Consider the following 17,124-nt stretch of genomic DNA (forward strand, 5'->3'; position numbering starts at 1 on the left):
ATTTATATTTAAGTAATGGACCCTTTGCTGTAAGAAGCTGAACTGAGAAAGTATCTTCAGATAGCAGACTTTTCATTTGGCTGAAGGTAAGAGATGACACAAGCTCTGAAATTTCAGTTGATTATTGGTTTTGGATATTCATTCTTTGATTAAGTTTGGATTTTTAGTCTTTAGAACAAGCCAAGGAATTTATCGTCTTTGATTTACCTAAATCATGATGATCTCAACTAATTCTGAGTCCATCTGGAATAAAACAATTATAGAAAGTTATTCCTTTTCGTGTATACTGGAAGAAACCTACAAAACATACATTTCAATGGTGTAAGAGTGAAGAGATTGTGCTTTTTTCTAGAAATCACCTACATTTTCTGTCACAGATATTTTTTTCCCCTAACAGATTGCTTTATAAGGCCTTTCTGAAAAAAAGTTGAAGAACTTCAGTGAGCTAAAAGTCTAGAAATTTTAAGTCTTACATATACTTATAGGTGACTAAATAATGACAAACAGCAAGGAGAATCAGAATACATTTTGTGTATGTTTCACCAGTCCATAAATCTCCAGTTAGAGGGAAACATGACAAAAATGTATTTTCCCAATGAAACAATCCTAACTTCCGCTGAAAACTAGCCCTGGCACCTTTTTTTTTTTTTTTTTTTCCCCTTCCCACCCCCCCCACCCCCCCCCCCCCTTCGTTTTACATTTGATAAAGAAGAGGGTAGAATTTGTAACATGTGTGAAAGCTTATGTCTAATGTATGTTTGGGTTTTTTCCAGTTATCACAGTTTAGCTGATGTCACTCTATTATTAAGCAATCATTTGAATAAAATACAGAAGTTTACTAATCACTTAAATGTGAGTCTTAGGCCCTAGATTTAGGGAGTGAGAACATAAAGAATGTTGTTTTCATTTCCATTATGCAATTTAGAAAACAGTACTTTCACGAGAGTTCAAATGGCATCAGTTGTGAGTCCATTAATTCATTATCAGCATTCCTGGATCTTTCCCCCTGAACCTGAGAATTGCAGGAAAGCTCTTTCTTCTGTACAGGATAACCTTTTTTGTGATCAGTATGAAATATTGTGCTTCAGAGATGGAGCAAAAATAATCTCTGCATGTGAGCCTAAAGTCATTGTCATTGCATGAACTGCCTATCATTTTTCTATATTTTTGTAAGAGACTGACAGCTTGAATAAAATAAAACAATTCGGGAATGTTTTGGAATCTTTGGAAACCAAAGACTTTTGAAACAAGGAGGTCATGGATAGTTACCAAAGTACTGTGAAAATTGCTAGCAACAGGTCTGGCAACAATGAGGAATGAGAGCTTGTTCAAAGGCTACTCTGGCCACTGTCAATGGGATGGCAAAATTAAGTAAGGCAAAGGCCAGAGACTCCCTCCATCTGCCACCAGCCTAGCCGAATTAGCTCAGCACACAAGTCTGTGAAACATGCTTCAGCTGCATATCTCTCTGAGGCTCTCTTGATGTTGTTTCATTTGGATTTGCACACTGAACAAATAGCACTCCAAGTCTGAAACACAGAGATTAGATTAGTTTACCAGCAACATAGGAGAGCGTAATTCAACATGTCTTAGTTTATTGGAAGAAAAGAGGAAAGAGAAAGTAAATACAACCACCACACTCCCAGTCTTGAGAGCTGAATCCTTTTTATTTCCTTATCTTACCATCATCCAGAAGTGTCCAAGATACAATACAGCCCTCAATACAAGGATACACAACATGGCCTTATTTAGCAAATAGTATTGCCACCTACAACTCTCCTGCTACAAATCTGGTCCTCTAGCACTCCTGGATTCACCACCTCCAGGGTCTGCCCCTACCTCTCCCCCTTTTTCTTCTAAATCCCTTCTTATTTAAAAGAATTTAGCCTTAGTGCCTGGCATCTCATCCACCACAAACAGGTTGGTTGCAGTTTCTCAGGTAAATTTCCCTGAGATTTAACTTCTGGGTTCTGCAAAAACCTCACTCTTCTCCCCTCCAAAGCTGGCTGCCCCCTCAGCAAACACAGCCAGGACCACCAAAATGCTCCTCCTGCAGCAGCAAACCCTGCAGCAAACCAAGTCTGGCATCAGGGCAGGTGATACAAACAGCAAGACACATGGCCACAGCAAAGGCCTCTAAAGGGAGGGGCCACAGAACAGTAGTAAACAAAACAAGTGACTTGCAGGGCTCTCCCCGCCTCCTCACAGCCCACTCCTTCCTGCTCCCTTCCGTCACGGGACAGGAGATGGATTCCACAGCCATGCTATGCCCTCCATCACCCTGGCCCCTGCCCAGCTCTACCCCTTTCTCCCCAGCTGTGTATGGTAAAAGCACCTCCTTCCCGCACTAGCAACCATTTTCCAGAAGGTTCTATAGGCAGCCCCAGCCTCCAGTTCCAACCCCTGGCCCTGGCCGTCAGCCTGGCTGTTACCTGCCCCATAAAGGGAGCCTTGGCAGGAGGCTGAAACAAAGCAACCCTTTGCATGCCTGCAAGGGACGTTCAGCTACAGTCGGTGGAAGCATGTGAGCTAAGTCCCTGTTTTGCTCACTGCTTCAGTGGAATGCTGGCCATCAGTTTGTACATTGCTTCCAAAACATTTAAGGGAAGTAGTTTTCCCTAACTTGAAGCCACCCTAGCAGCAGCTTCTTGTATCATTAAACCAATTATGTTATTGATGAACACATCGATCAGAGTCTCATAGGTTAAAAAGAGATGATTCTTGTTTTTAAGCTGTATTCAAGCACAATCAGTTTCAGCTACAGCCTCTCACTTCCCTCTAAGAAGGAAATGTTAGGGAAGCTGGTGGATTTTCTCTTTGGTGAATATTTATCAACAGGGGAACAGATTTCCTCAGCTAGAAGAAAACAGTAATGACTAGTTCATCCCCTAGTTTGCCCAGAAGGGTGATCATTATAAATTACCTTATTGACTGTTGGCTCTGCACAGCACCCTGTGCTTCAGTGGTCTGAGTAATCAAAATGCTAAATGCAGGTAAGGGGGTCATTCACAGCAAAATACTGCTGCTGGACAGGCAAACTCTTTTGTCTTGATGCACATTTTGTTTTCATTTCAGTTTTCTTGGTGGATAAATTTTAATTTTTAGAGGCCTGGAGCATTTGGAGTTTTCAATTTTCAAACAGAAACTTCTGAAATGTGGTTATATGGAAAATGATATCTACAAATATATATATATATACATACACACACACACACACACACACACACACATATATATGTACTTGTATGAGTACTTGTAAATAAATTGGGGCTGTAATTACCATGGAGGTTATATCTTTGCATGTTAAATGCAATTCTCAGGATAGATAAAACATAGGAAAATAGGCAAGATTTAAATTAAGGCACCTAGCAAACTTAGTTGAATTAGTTGTGGGTTTGTTGTTGTTTTTTTTTTTTTTTAAATTCTCTAAATACATTAATGGGACTATTATCTAGATAATTCTAAAGTTACTCTTGAATAATTCATTCTACAATTGGAAAAATCACCAATATTCAAAGGAAATTTAAAATAAGTCTTCAGGTTTTACAATTAGTAATTTTTAATGTAAGTCACTACATTGAGAAACCAATGCTGCATGATAAAAGCAGAGCATAGTTATCCCTAAATTTTCCCATAGTTCAAATTTAGACCTTGATTTTTTTTTTTTTTTTTTGGTGGATTTAATCCATATTTGGTACTGTGAAATAAATCTTGCATCTCTGATGACATAGATACATTAAATATTATTTCACATACTGAAAGTTTTATCCTGTTGTAGAACACTTTCAACTGTGTTTTGGGGCTTCCTGAATTTTATGAATTACATCTAGAAGAATTATATTTACACCTATTCTCTAAAAGCATAATATCTCTAGGACAATTCTTCCAGAGAAGAGAATGGGAGAAAGAGGGCAGAAATATCAATTAATACAAAAGAATAATATGTAGATTTGTCAGAAAATATAACAGGGGTTCAAAGGTGGTGTTATATTTCCTTGGTCCCTGTCAAGATTAAAAATCCTATGTGTATGGTTAATGTTAAAGAATTTACTTATTCTTTGAGAAAGAATTGTAAGATCAAACAAAAATAAAAATTAGGGCCTTGTTTACATCTTGTTTTCTATTTCCTAAACAAATAACTCTCTAGAGATATTTTTTTTCATTATTTGTTACAACTGTATACAAATTTATAAAGCATATATGTATTTTTGTATCTAATATTGTGAATAATGCGCAGTGTTAGGTAAAAGGAGCAGCACTTGTGTTCATGATGATAAAAAGACAGTGCAAACACCTCAGTGGGATACAAAATCACAAAATTAAGTTACTGCTGACTTCAATACTTTAAAATTTAATGAACTAAGAATAATTAAAAGTCATGTAAATTATTATGACAAAATATCATCTGACATACAGTTCATTAGCCAAAATTTATATGCCAGTTTATCCCAGAAAAGTTTTGTTAGCTCAGGGGAATTAACCATCCTAATTCATAGTACACTGGGAGCAAATAGTGTTTAAGATATGATTTCAAGAGAAGCAGACTACCTGTGAGAATTAGGGACTTAAGCAATTTAATCAATGACTTTGATTATTCATGCTATTTTGGAGGATAGGGATGAAATTTCTGGTGTACCCTGCATTTTATCTGAAATGAAACTAAGAATGGTGTATCTAATGATTGTTTAAGATCTCAAAATGCAATTCTGTCGTGACTCAGTTGTACATACATATGCATCTAAATGAAAGATATTTAAAAAAATATAATGTAAAACAGCTCTATTTCTTATTTAGATTCAAGATAATACCACCAAGACATGTTTGTGAAATGTGTTATAGTTTTGCTTACTACTGTTTTTTTTAAGAAAAGATAATTTAAATTTTATTTTTTAAGTAGAACATTATAGTCTCCCAGTTTATCCACTAACTATAGTTTTGAACATAGTTGGGGTGTTTTATCCCCTAAAGATTATACTTTAATGTCCATAAGACTTCACATACTGTATTTCCAGACATATGTTATCATTACTGAGAGTAGAGCACATTTGTTATGTTGAATTCTCATAGTTGACACATATTGGGAAAGTGCAAAAGTGCAGCTAAATCCAGAATGGTTCGCACATCATCTACAATAAAAGCATGCCACACGGTGACCTAATTATATTTCATTTCATGTTCAAGTCGATGATTTATTAAAGCATGTAGAAATTTTAAAAAATAATTAGTAAAGTAAAGCTTTTTCAAAAGGCAGAATAGCATATTCTGCCCACATGAAATATTTATCAAATAAAAGTGTAGAGCGCCTATCACTTTAGTGACTACAGACTCCCCATCTAAAAACAAACAAACAAACAAACAAACAAACAAAAACAAAAAACCCACAAACAAATACACCCAAACCCCTCACATTCTTCATCATTCTTATCTCCCCCCAAAATTAGAAATTCCAAATGGCTATAGACTGCAGTGGCTGACCTTATGTACTTTTCCTATTAAAATATATTTTCTGTTTCCTGCCCTGCCCACTCTGGCCCACCATCTCCCTCCCAAAAGAGAAAGGGGAAAAAAAAATCCTCTCAAAAGAAGGGAAAACTGGAGAAAAGTGATACAGACTTTAATGGAGACTTTAAGAAACAAAATTTAAGAAGGAAAGGGAAAGAGAAGGGAATTAATGTTACACAGCTTTCTGGTCCTGGATACAGGAGATATGGTCCTGCAAAACAGGAGATTTTAGTTTTAAAATAGGCATCTTCATCACAGAACACTTGAAACTGTGCCATCTAAGAAAATGTCAATTCTTTTCAGCACAAGTTCTAGACACGCAAAATTGTGTAAAATCAATGGCCAAAGTATCAGGGACCCATAACTTCTCCAAATACTGTCCAGGCTGTCATTGTCAGGTAGGGGTTTTTTGTTTGTTTGGTTGGTTGGTTGTTTTTTTTTTTTTACTTTCAGATGCATACATATTTACTATATGGAATGCTTTCACATACCGTACAGCATTTCTCTCTGGATTTAACATAAATCTAAAACATCTGCAGTTATCTTATGGAAGTGAAGATGATGAATTTATATAGAAGTAGGAAATACTGTAATGATATTCCTGAGATATGCAGAGATAGTAAGACTGGTCCACAAATCACTGTCTGAAAAATGTTCATGGCTAAACTGTGTTTTGGTTCCTCTTGAGAATGTTAATCTATGACAGAGTCAAAGAAAATACATGATGGTAAACCAGAATGGAGATTCACAGTAGATAATTTATTTCTTGGTAAATATCTATAGGCATACTTTTATGCCAAGGATTATAAAAAATAATGAAAGATACCTCTCCTCAATGAAAGGAATTTAAACTGTTTTGCATGATAAAAGCTTGTGGATGAGTTAATCTTGATGTCCTGTAAATCTTGACATTCAGTCCTCCAACACTCTAGTGTAGATCAACCACACAATGTGACAGCACTTCTTGCAGTAGGGTTTCTCCAAAACTTTTAGGCAGAAACACTTAGTTATAAAAACAGGTGAAGAAGTTAATGAGTTTCAGATACATTTGTATAAATATATATGAACAAAACAAAACAAAACAAAAGGTAGGCATCTAGATGCCTAAGGAAATTATAGAATCATCAGAGAAAGGATTTTGGTTTAGATTGATATGTAATATAGTTGGACAGGTTTTGTGTGTATTTTTCTCTCTGTGTAGTATAATTTAATTTAATTCTTTAACGTATTAAGAAGTTTGATATGTCCCAGGCATGTTGCATTTGCTTGGGCAAGACATTGAAAAGATGAGCTAGAGTGGGGAGGAGATTGCACCTCATGTTGGAGGCAGGTATGTATAAATATTTAGTTGTTCCTCTAGAAAAAAACAAAACAAAACAAAACAAAACAAAAACCACCACAACACTAAAGTTTGCTATTTTAGAGTAAGGTACAACTCTAGTTTGAACAATTTTCCTAAATAGTACAAAAAATTGTGGCAACTACTAATTGTATGTGTATATAGACACACACACACACACACACACACACACACACACACATACATATACATATATTAATATATATATATTTATATATATATAAATATATATAAAATTTCACTGATGCTATCTTCCTAATCCCATTTTTCTGAGAGTTAGTCAGATCAAAGAGCTGTTTTCCAAGATCTTAGAGATGTTGTGGCAGTCAAACAATACAGAGTGCAAAAAGAAACATATTTCCCCAGAGTGTTCTTCTTGTTCTTCAGAATAATGTCTGTATGACACATCTCCTTGATCATGCTCCTGGTCATGCAATTCAGGGACGATTTTCCATTTTTGATGGACACTGTAGAACTTTCATGCTTTGCTCCAGCTTTGCTAGTGATAACCTCATAACAGCTGTAATCCCAGGCATTGTTTTTTTCTTTTTTCTTTTTTTTTTTTTGACATAAGGTAATAAAGAGCACATACTGATGACATTTTAATTTTGCTAATTAGACTCTGTACATCTACACTGATGTAGGCACTGACAGTGCCTAGAGTTAATGGACAAACATCCATGACTGAGTCCCTTGAATATCATCCAAGCTCACCTGAAGCTGCTTCAAAGTTCTTGTGTTTCAAAATACAGCAGGGAACTTGAAAGTATGTTTCCCTATCAGAAGTTTTTCATGATTTCATTTAAGAAGATAGGTTAAAATTCTGGTTCCACACACAGTATTAAGAAGGCATAGTCTGATATATGTTAAATAAAAAAATTAAAAAAATAAATTTGAAGGATAAGTTTATATTATTTTATCCAGTTCAATCAAATGTACCAGTAGCAGGAATTTTCAGATGAGTTTGTTCTTATTTACGCTTGAAAGTTGCAACATTAATTTCAGAACTGCCCTTACACATATCAGTATGGCTATGTTGCGTATAATTAGGAACTATTGATGCATCTTAAGAAGCTGGGAAAGGAAAAAACAGTACAATGCATTTTCATTGGTTTTTAGAAGCTGGTAAAGTCTATATACCCCTATGAAAAACAGACTTCTAGAACTGAAATTTATAGAATTTAAAGGAATATATATTTTTTCCTTTTGGTATACATAAATTCCATATACTACAAAATATTTATACTGTAATTTTTAAGTATTTTGGGCCACAAAGAGCTTCTACCTTCTGGTCATTACATAGTATTAAGAACAAAAATATTGTTTGACCATGTTCAACAACAAAAAATTACCATCATTTACTAATTTTTGGCAGTTCATTTGGTTTACCTTAACAGCTTGCCCAAAAGTGAAGTTGGCAGGGGTTTGGTGTGAGCTATTTTTTGGTGCTGTTTAGTAATGCTTTTTTGTTGTTGTTGTTGGTTGGTTATTTGTTTGTTTGGGTTTTTTTTCTGTTTACTATCTGATAATTGGAGGGAAGGAACAAAACCTTCAGTCGTGTATCCTAAATTAGTCACAAAAAGTTCTGAGGGAAAAAAAGAAGATGTACAAATACTCAAAATGTTGCCATAGCTTTGTCACTGCTGTAATCATATTAATCCTCAATGTTATGGATCCACCAGAGGACAATGAATTACGTCTCACTATCAGCTGATCTGCAGAACTTTATTCACTCACTTTATACTCCACAGACCAGTGTTAATAGTCACTGATCAGACCAGGATCTATCCATGTCTTTTTCCAGAGCCAAACAAAACCAGTATTTTGCACAACCACAACACTTTTTGCTCATTTCTAAATGCTTTGAAATTCAAGCAAACACAAAATTTGAAGTGCTTTTCTCAAAACTGTACTGTGTGTTTTAATGGTAGTTTGTTGCATGCTGCTCAGCAAAGCCTTTCTGTAATTACATCACAGCATTAAAGCACATAATGTGAAAAAAGTGTTTTCAATATCTCACTATCAGCTGATCTGCAGAACTTTATTCACTCACTTTATACTCCACAGACCAGTGTTAATAGTCACTGATCAGACCAGGATCTATCCATGTCTTTTTCCAGAGCCAAACAAAACCAGTATTTTGCACAACCACAACACTTTTTGCTCATTTCTAAATGCTTTGAAATTCAAGCAAACACAAAATTTGAAGTGCTTTTCTCAAAACTGTACTGTGTGTTTTAATGGTAGTTTGTTGCATGCTGCTCAGCAAAGCCGTTCTGTAATTACATCACAGCATTAAAGCACATAATGTGAAAAAAGTGTTTTCAATATCTCACTATCAGCTGATCTGCAGAACTTTATTCACTCACTTTATACTCCACAGACCAGTGTTAATAGTCACTGATCAGACCAGGATCTATCCATGTCTTTTTCCAGAGCCAAACAAAACCAGTATTTTGCACAACCACAACACTTTTTGCTCATTTCTAAATGCTTTGAAATTCAAGCAAACACAAAATTTGAAGTGCTTTTCTCAAAACTGTACTGTGTGTTTTAATGGTAGTTTGTTGTATGCTGCTCAGCAAAGCCTTTCTGTAATTACATCACAGCATTAAAGCACATAATGTGAAAAAAGTGTTTTCAATATCAGGGAAAATAGTATTTTGTTAGGATTCTGGCATCTGAAGATCTGCATTACTTGGTGACACCTGTCTGATAACTCGTACCCTCAAGTGGCTTCACAATCAACAGTCTTTTCTTTTATGGTACTCAGGGAATATGTTTGGGCTCTACATGGCTTTATTCCTAAAAATTTCAAATTTTCTTTAACAGGGGTATATACTTCAGTGTGAAATACAGGCAGTAAAGGACTAGCTTAAATACAGGCACAGGCATATATATAATAGCCTCATATCAAAGAATGGCTTGGGTTTGAAGTGACTGTAAAGATCATCTAGTTCCAACACTCCTGCCATGGGCAGAGATGCCACCATGTATCTATCTCTCTCTATATATAAAATATCTATATATTTCATTTGTTTTGTCTTTTTCTTCCAGTAAAAAAAAAAAAAAAAAAAAAAAAAAAAAAAAAAAAAAAAAAAAAAAAAAAACCAGCAACAACAGAAAGTTTAAAAAACAAGCAAAAGATCCTGCTTTTCATTGTATTATGATGTGTATTTTAGATTCCATTGTTGTTGCTTCTCTTTAAAATATTTCAACAGTACATATAATAATTGCTTTTGCAAACTTTTCTACTTCGAAAGTCTAGTAATTTCAATTATTCCCTTCATATATTATAGAAAACGTGAAATAGGGTAAAAAAATCTTATTTAAATATATATCTGAAGAACTCTTTTTCTTTCTTTAAACATTCATCAGATTATTTGTTCATGCTTAATAAAGCACCCCAGACTCTTGCAGTTTTCATTAGCTGAAGTGACTTTTGTCAACTTTGAGTGACTTCTGTTTGCCATAATAATACTCTACATCTACACAACAGTTTTCATTCAAAAGTATTTCAAAGTGTTTTGCATAGTGTGTTTATATAAGGGATAAATTAACCAACCAGTAAATTACAGTTACATCTGGAGTGAAGCTCTGCAGAAACTTTGTGCCAGAATTTTATATGGGTTTATTTTTTATCTTTTACATAAAATTTTCATTAATTTCAAGGAAGCAAAGCATACAATGAAATCAAACTTTGTTTTATAGAGGAGAAAAGAATCTTAACTGCTAGGGTGCTTGACTCCAACCAAGAAGTGGTCTCTGCTTATTGCTTCTGTTACTCTTCCAGCAATTTGCTTGGTCTGATTTGAGCCTTAAATAAAGTCATATGATCATAAAGTGGAACCAAAAAGATCATCAAAGTCCAACTCCTGGCCCTACATAGGACAACCTAAGAATCACACCATGTGCCTGAAAACATTGTCCAAATGCTTCCTTAGCTCTGTCAGGTTTGGTGTTACAACAACTTCCCTGGGCAGCCTATTGCAGTGTCCAAACACCCTCTGGGTGAAAAACTTCTTAATATCCAACCTAAACCTCCCCTGACACAACTTCAGGCCATTCTCTCAGGTCCTGTCATTGGTCACCAAGGAGAAGAGATCAGTGTCTACCCCTCCTCTTCCCCTCATGAGGAAGCTGTAACTGAACTGTGGTCTCCCCTCAGTCTCCTCTTCTCCAGGACACACAGAACAAGTGACCTCAGCCACTGCCTGTATTCCCTCCCCACCCATTCACCTTCCACCATCTTTGTGGCCCTCCTTCGAATGCTCCCTAATGGCTTTATACTTTTTTTTATATTTTGGTATCCAAAATTGCACACAATACTCCAGGTAAGACTGCCCCAGTGCAGAATAGAGTGGAACAATCACCTGCTTTGACTGCTTGGCAATGCTGTGCCTGATGAGTCACTAATAATATTGCCATCTCAGCTTTGATGACTGTTCATGTGTACATAAATAACTACTTGAAATGCAAGCAAGACACAGTTAACTTTAGCCAACTTTTAGCAATGAATGAGCCCTCGTCTACTAACAGGAAGATAATTTGTATTATGCTGAATTTGCAATGTGCTAATAATATAACTAATGAAGATCATCTTTGAGTTTGAAACATCAATTATCTATCTCAGAATTAATACTTGATTTATTCCATATTTTTAACAATTTCATTTTATTTTATAAATACCTGCCTATGCAGAACAATGAACAAAGTGACTTGAAATCCTGGTTGGAATTTCTAGGCACTGTTTAGTAGAACAAAGTTCTTCATTGGTATGTCATAAGATAGTTGCTATAGGAGCATGCAAAAATAGAGAGATTATTCAGGTGTGTAGTAAAACCAAGAAATAGCATATTTTTTATCTTGATTAAAAAACCAAAATCCTGCTTGGTGAGATTTTACTCCTTCATTGTAAATGTCAAGTATCACAAAATGTGCCAGTCCTTTTTATTTTCCTTTTCTTTCTTGAATGGATTTGGTAGTATTAAAATCTCTCCAAGCTAAACAATATCAAGTAGCAAGTTGGTTCGGGGTAGGTAAAATCATTTACCAACTCGGGATTTTTTTCTTTCAAGGAGGGCAGGAATAAGAAAATTCTTCAAAACTGAAACAGGGCAACAATTATTTTGCTTGTCTTTTGACACTCATTTTTCCTCCTGGCCTCAGCTCAGCATGATATTGCAGTGTTTGCAACCACCTTGCTGTGCTTTACAGCTTTTTTTTTTTTTTTTTTTCCCTTAGCTTGCGTTAGACCATTCTATAGTTCTTTCTAAGGAATCCCACAAGTAATTGTACACATTTTACAGCCTTACAAGAAACAGTAGAAAATTCAAAACAAATTTCAGGTCCTGTGGTACAGTGAATTTACAGAAACTAAAGGGTAATAGGCAGAACAAAGATGTTGGAATTTGGCCCACAGTAACTTCAGTATAGCTGCTCATATGAGTAAATATTTTCAGAATTGAAACTTTCTCATTTCATGAAACAGAGTGATCCAAAAACCCTGGTCACATACTTATCCCTTCTGAAAGGAAGTTATGTAAAGGAACAGCATGTCACTTCTAGAAACTCTAGGTTCTTTTCAGTCTAATAGAACAGTAATCAACAGATTTTTTTTTTTTTTTTTTTTAATGCTAGTTGCACCAATATTCACAGTTATTAGAATAAATAAGAACAAACTTCTTGGACTTAAGTGGTGTTTCGTATTCAGGTTGTTAATTAGATTTAATAATCCCAGGGATTACTTCATAATTTTTGCTGAATGTGTTCCCTGCTTCTTCTTTATGGGACATAAACTAACTTCTAGACATAACCATTCACTGACAGAAAAAGTTTTCAATTATATGCAATAAAAAATACTCGAAAAAACAGAATATTCTCCAACAAACAAACAAAAAATAGAGAGATTGTTAGCTGCTCTTTATTATTAAAATGGACTACACATAAAATAAATTAATTCAAGAATATTTTTTTTGGTACCAAGTCTAGGAACTAGCTGTATTTTTGTATTGCTCCTTGCTTTGTGATATCATAGGAGGAAAGAGCCCCCTAATGGCTTTATGTTAGCTAAGAAAATCAAAATAAATTTCACATCCTGTGACTTCAAGCTGGAAAGGAATGCAACATTAATTTCGAAAAGGTAAAATGAATCTTTTGAGAAAAAGGTGACATAACTGAATCAGTTTACAGTGTTGGAAGAAGTCCAGATTAATATTAGCAACATTAAAGACTTCAAAGAAAATGCACAGTTTGTAATATGTAAACTCTTAACTCTTCCTGGTTAATGTTTTTTGGTTTTTTTTCATGTATTTTTTTCTCAGACAAAAGAAGATGCTTACAATATTTAATGTGGAAATTAATAGCATATCTTATGAGTGGAAAAATGTGAGTGTAAGCTTAACTAATTGTTTGGGTTTCTGATTCTCTTTTGTGCTTTAAAATAATAAATTTAAGGTTCAAATGAACTATTCCCATTGCAAAAATAAACACTTTTTAGTGTTATTTGGAGTTTCATGGCTTAGACTAGTAGCAGACACCATTCTGGAGGGAAAAAAAAAAAAATATTGCTGTCTTTGAAATCACAGAATTACCATGTTTTTCTTTTTCTAATCAGAAAATTATAAGGTATATTTAAAGACCATGGGCATAGTGAACAAGACATTTCAGAGAGAAAAGAGAGATATTAGTAAGAGCTGTAGGAACTTTTGAGCATACATGAAGGATGTTTTGGTTGTTTTTTTTTTTTTTTTTTGCTAGTCAAACTGCACATGAAATATACTGAGGCAGACCTTAAGCTTTGTAAGAAAAAGTAAATAACGCATTCAATTATCTTAGCTCCTTATAAAATACTGTCTATGCTTGGTAAATCTAGCTCTCAATACCCATGTCTTTGTCTTAGTGTTAAAATTTTCAGTCTGGCAATTATAACGACTTACTTTCCATTATTTATGGTCAGATTCTGCTCTCTAACTCCATAGTCAATGTATGCAGTGCTCACCTTTGGCAGGAATTTATGGAGTAAAATACCAGTCAATAAAATTATGGTGGCAAAATGTGCCCCCAAGAGAATTTCTGGCTACCTAGAAAGTGTTTCAGAAGGAAACATCAAAATTGCTGACATGTATATAAGAAAAAGCATGAACACTATTCATGCAGAAGATACAAAATATTAAAATAGCACATGCTATAGTTGAAGTAGGCTTTTAGTTTGGGGTCATCAGTTTAGTTCTCTTTTGCCAGTGCTTATTCATATGATACATTATAGAAGACAAAGTTTTCTCTTAAGCATTGCATATTTTATCCATGTGATCCCTAAGATACTCCCTTCAGATTACTGTTAGTTTGTAAAAAAAATTCTATATACCTAAGATCCTCAATTCTTATATGTCCTTTAATATATATATATATAAATAATCATTTTGACAACTCCATTTCCCATTTGGGCTTTTGAGAAATCATTAATTATTTAAGTATGTTGCTTTATGGAAATTTATTAAAAATTTATTGGCAAAGGAAGAGAAGAAAAGTGCTTTTCTATAGTTGTGATTCTTTAGTCTTTGGATAAATAGGATTACACATAAATCTACCTCCTTGCAGCAAGATCTTGCTATAGGCAGTTTCTTAACCGGCCAAAGCATTGGAACACTGTACTTGGCTGGGTCAAAGTCTACTTAAATGCTTGCATTAATAGATCGATGCTTCTACTTCACCCAGAGGGAATAATCACAATATCTGGCATACTAAAAACTCTGCAGTTTAGAATGAGGAGCAGAGTGCACAAACTGATGAGGAAGGTGGTGCATGTTGTCATAGCTGGAAGGAATGTGCTGCTAATGAAGGAGCTGTCTTGGCGTTATGCTCCCGTGGCCTGTAAACCCTCAGTCAATCAATTTCCTGACTTATTTCAAATCCAAAAGCTGGGTTATTTCAGATATAGTCTATCACCTCCAAATCACAGCAATCTATCAGAACATACATAGAAACTTTATACAGAGCTCTGCAGTTAGGAGACAGTAGAGTCAATGTCGTATCAAAACAGGTAACCAGTTCATGGGATGACTGATTGAAACATATAGCACAGTGTAACAGAACATCCTAGATTTCATATTTCAAGTCAAAAGCCTTGATCTTTGCTTTGCAGGCAGAATGCTTGCAATAACTACTATATCTATAAAAAATGGCAGTCTAATGATAAATTATTTAAGGCTGACCATATTTATTCAGCAGTGACAAGCTTGCAGTCAAAAGACAGATACTATTTCAAACTACTGAAGCACTGAGAAATCCTTCAGGTAAATATTCTCTCTATCCAGCTTCACAATATATACACTTATGGATTAATAATATGGGAGAGCTTGAGTGCCATTATTACTCCAGACTGTTTAGCATGTGTGGGACTAGTTACATTAAAACATCATCCAAGTAATTAAAAATAATCTTTTCTGTTTGTTTCATTTCAGTCACCTAAAGGGTTAAGCATGATAAATGCAATGCACAAACCATGTCCTGTTAATTGTCTTTAGGTGTACATAATTGATACATATAATCTGTGAATGAAAGAAGTACAAGTGCAAAAAATGCATTCTGAGAATAAATGCCAAAGCTTGTATTTAACATGCAAGATACAAAAATAATAATTCCTTTTTTAGCTGCTCAGAAAAGTAAATGATAATTTCCTTACCTGGAAGATCAAACTCTGTATATCATCAATAATACGTGAGATAAGGGGAGAGAATGAATTTTTGTCTTCCGTAATAAGCCTTTCTTCAGAGAAGCAGAACATGAGAGATGTAATTGTAAGTGAAACGAACTATTCCAAGATCCGGTCTGTCATCAGTTGCACTGGCTTAGAGCTGTCATCCTCTTGCAAATGTAAAAAGGGTAGCTCAGCAAGTTCTCCACTGAAGGAGCTCAATATCAGTGTTATCAGGCACCAGCTGTCACACACCGATGCTATAGTGGGTACGGTCTCCCTCTATTGCGCGCTTTCTCTCCCTTGCTCTCCCTCTCTCTCACCCTGACGTTCACTCAGCTCTGAATCTGAGCTCCTTCTGCTGCTGTATAATCAATCTAGCCTGTCTCAATCTAATAGGCCTCTCTTTAACCAGCCAATCAATAGCACAGATTCCACTGCTGCTCCCCAGGGTCTTTACCAGGAGTGGTACAAACAGTAAGAGTTTGCCCAGCAGTTTAACTAAGTATTTTTCATTATTTAATCTCTGTTAAAGAAAAATTGTTTAGGAGAGCCCACGTTCAAAGCTACCTTTCTCTGTGTTTCTCATGATAGTTATATAATATAAACACGCAAATTGCACTGCAGTAGCATTCTGAACACTTTAAAATTTTTACTCATTTTACATGTTTTAGAATGCATATTTAAAAAGAAAGAAAATAAACACACACACACTCCCCCCATGTCCCAGTCTAGAAATGAACCTGCATGTCAAGTCTCAGGTTTTGTGCTCTGAAAAATCTAGTAGTGTTTATGGCAATTGTGGAAATTTAACATAAACCAAGAATCAGGAGAATTGGGCTTCACAGACTGTGTTCCTAGCCCCTGTCAGCTTGAAGAGCTTGAACATTCTTTCCTACACTATTTATGTTTCACCTTGTGTGTCTTGTGGGAGGTTATGTGGGGTTTTTTCTTTGTTTGTTTGGGATTTTTTGTTTATTTCTTTGTTTGCTTGGAGGTTTGTTGTTGTTTGGGGTCTTTTTTAAAGTACTTTTATGGAAACATCATAGATTCAGATACAAGAGGTGAAGATACAATATCCATTCAGCAAATTCACATGGGACAACTAGAATAGTGGTCAAAATTAACTCACAGCAAAAAAATATCTGCAGTATGCTACAAGCACACCTTATCTTACTCTGTACTTCACTCCCCACATATGCAAGAAATAGATTGTCCTTTACCAGGTCAAAACAAAATTTCAGGAAGGATATTGTGCAAAGTAAGTATTTTTACTGCAACAGACTGGCACTCTTTCCATTTTTAAAAATTAAGTTTTATTTTATAATTCAGGGACACTAAATCATAAGGACGTTTATTTAAGGCCTGTCCATTCTGATTGTGGGTGAAAATTATGACCAAATCTCGTGCTCAAACAAACTGTGGGAAAGTACAGATCACCCTCCTTAGTCCAGAATGTAGGTTTCATCAGTCGCAGATGTTTCTACATGGCAGGATATTGACACTATTGTATTTCTGTTCTTGATTCAAAACAGCAGCTAACTAAAAAACATGAGTACAATGCATT

The 17,124-nt window shown here is 35.1% G+C and overlaps 1 protein-coding gene across 5 annotated transcripts in view; it reads right to left on the reverse strand.

Moving 5' to 3' along the window:
• The window catches only part of CDH18 (cadherin 18), a 530,347-nt gene extending 514,466 nt beyond the window's left edge, over nt 1-15,881 (reverse strand). For all 5 annotated transcript variants that reach the window (XR_009208059.1, XM_058421421.1, XM_058421423.1 and 2 more), the window contains exon 1: nt 15,546-15,881. The gene's annotated coding sequence lies outside the window, so the exon portion shown is untranslated. The remainder of the gene's footprint in view (nt 1-15,545) is intronic.
• Between the last annotated feature and the right edge of the window lie 1,243 nt (nt 15,882-17,124).

The sequence above is a fragment of the Hirundo rustica genome, chromosome 1 (assembly GCF_015227805.2).
Source record: "Hirundo rustica isolate bHirRus1 chromosome 1, bHirRus1.pri.v3, whole genome shotgun sequence".
Taxonomy (NCBI): Eukaryota; Metazoa; Chordata; class Aves; order Passeriformes; family Hirundinidae; genus Hirundo; species Hirundo rustica.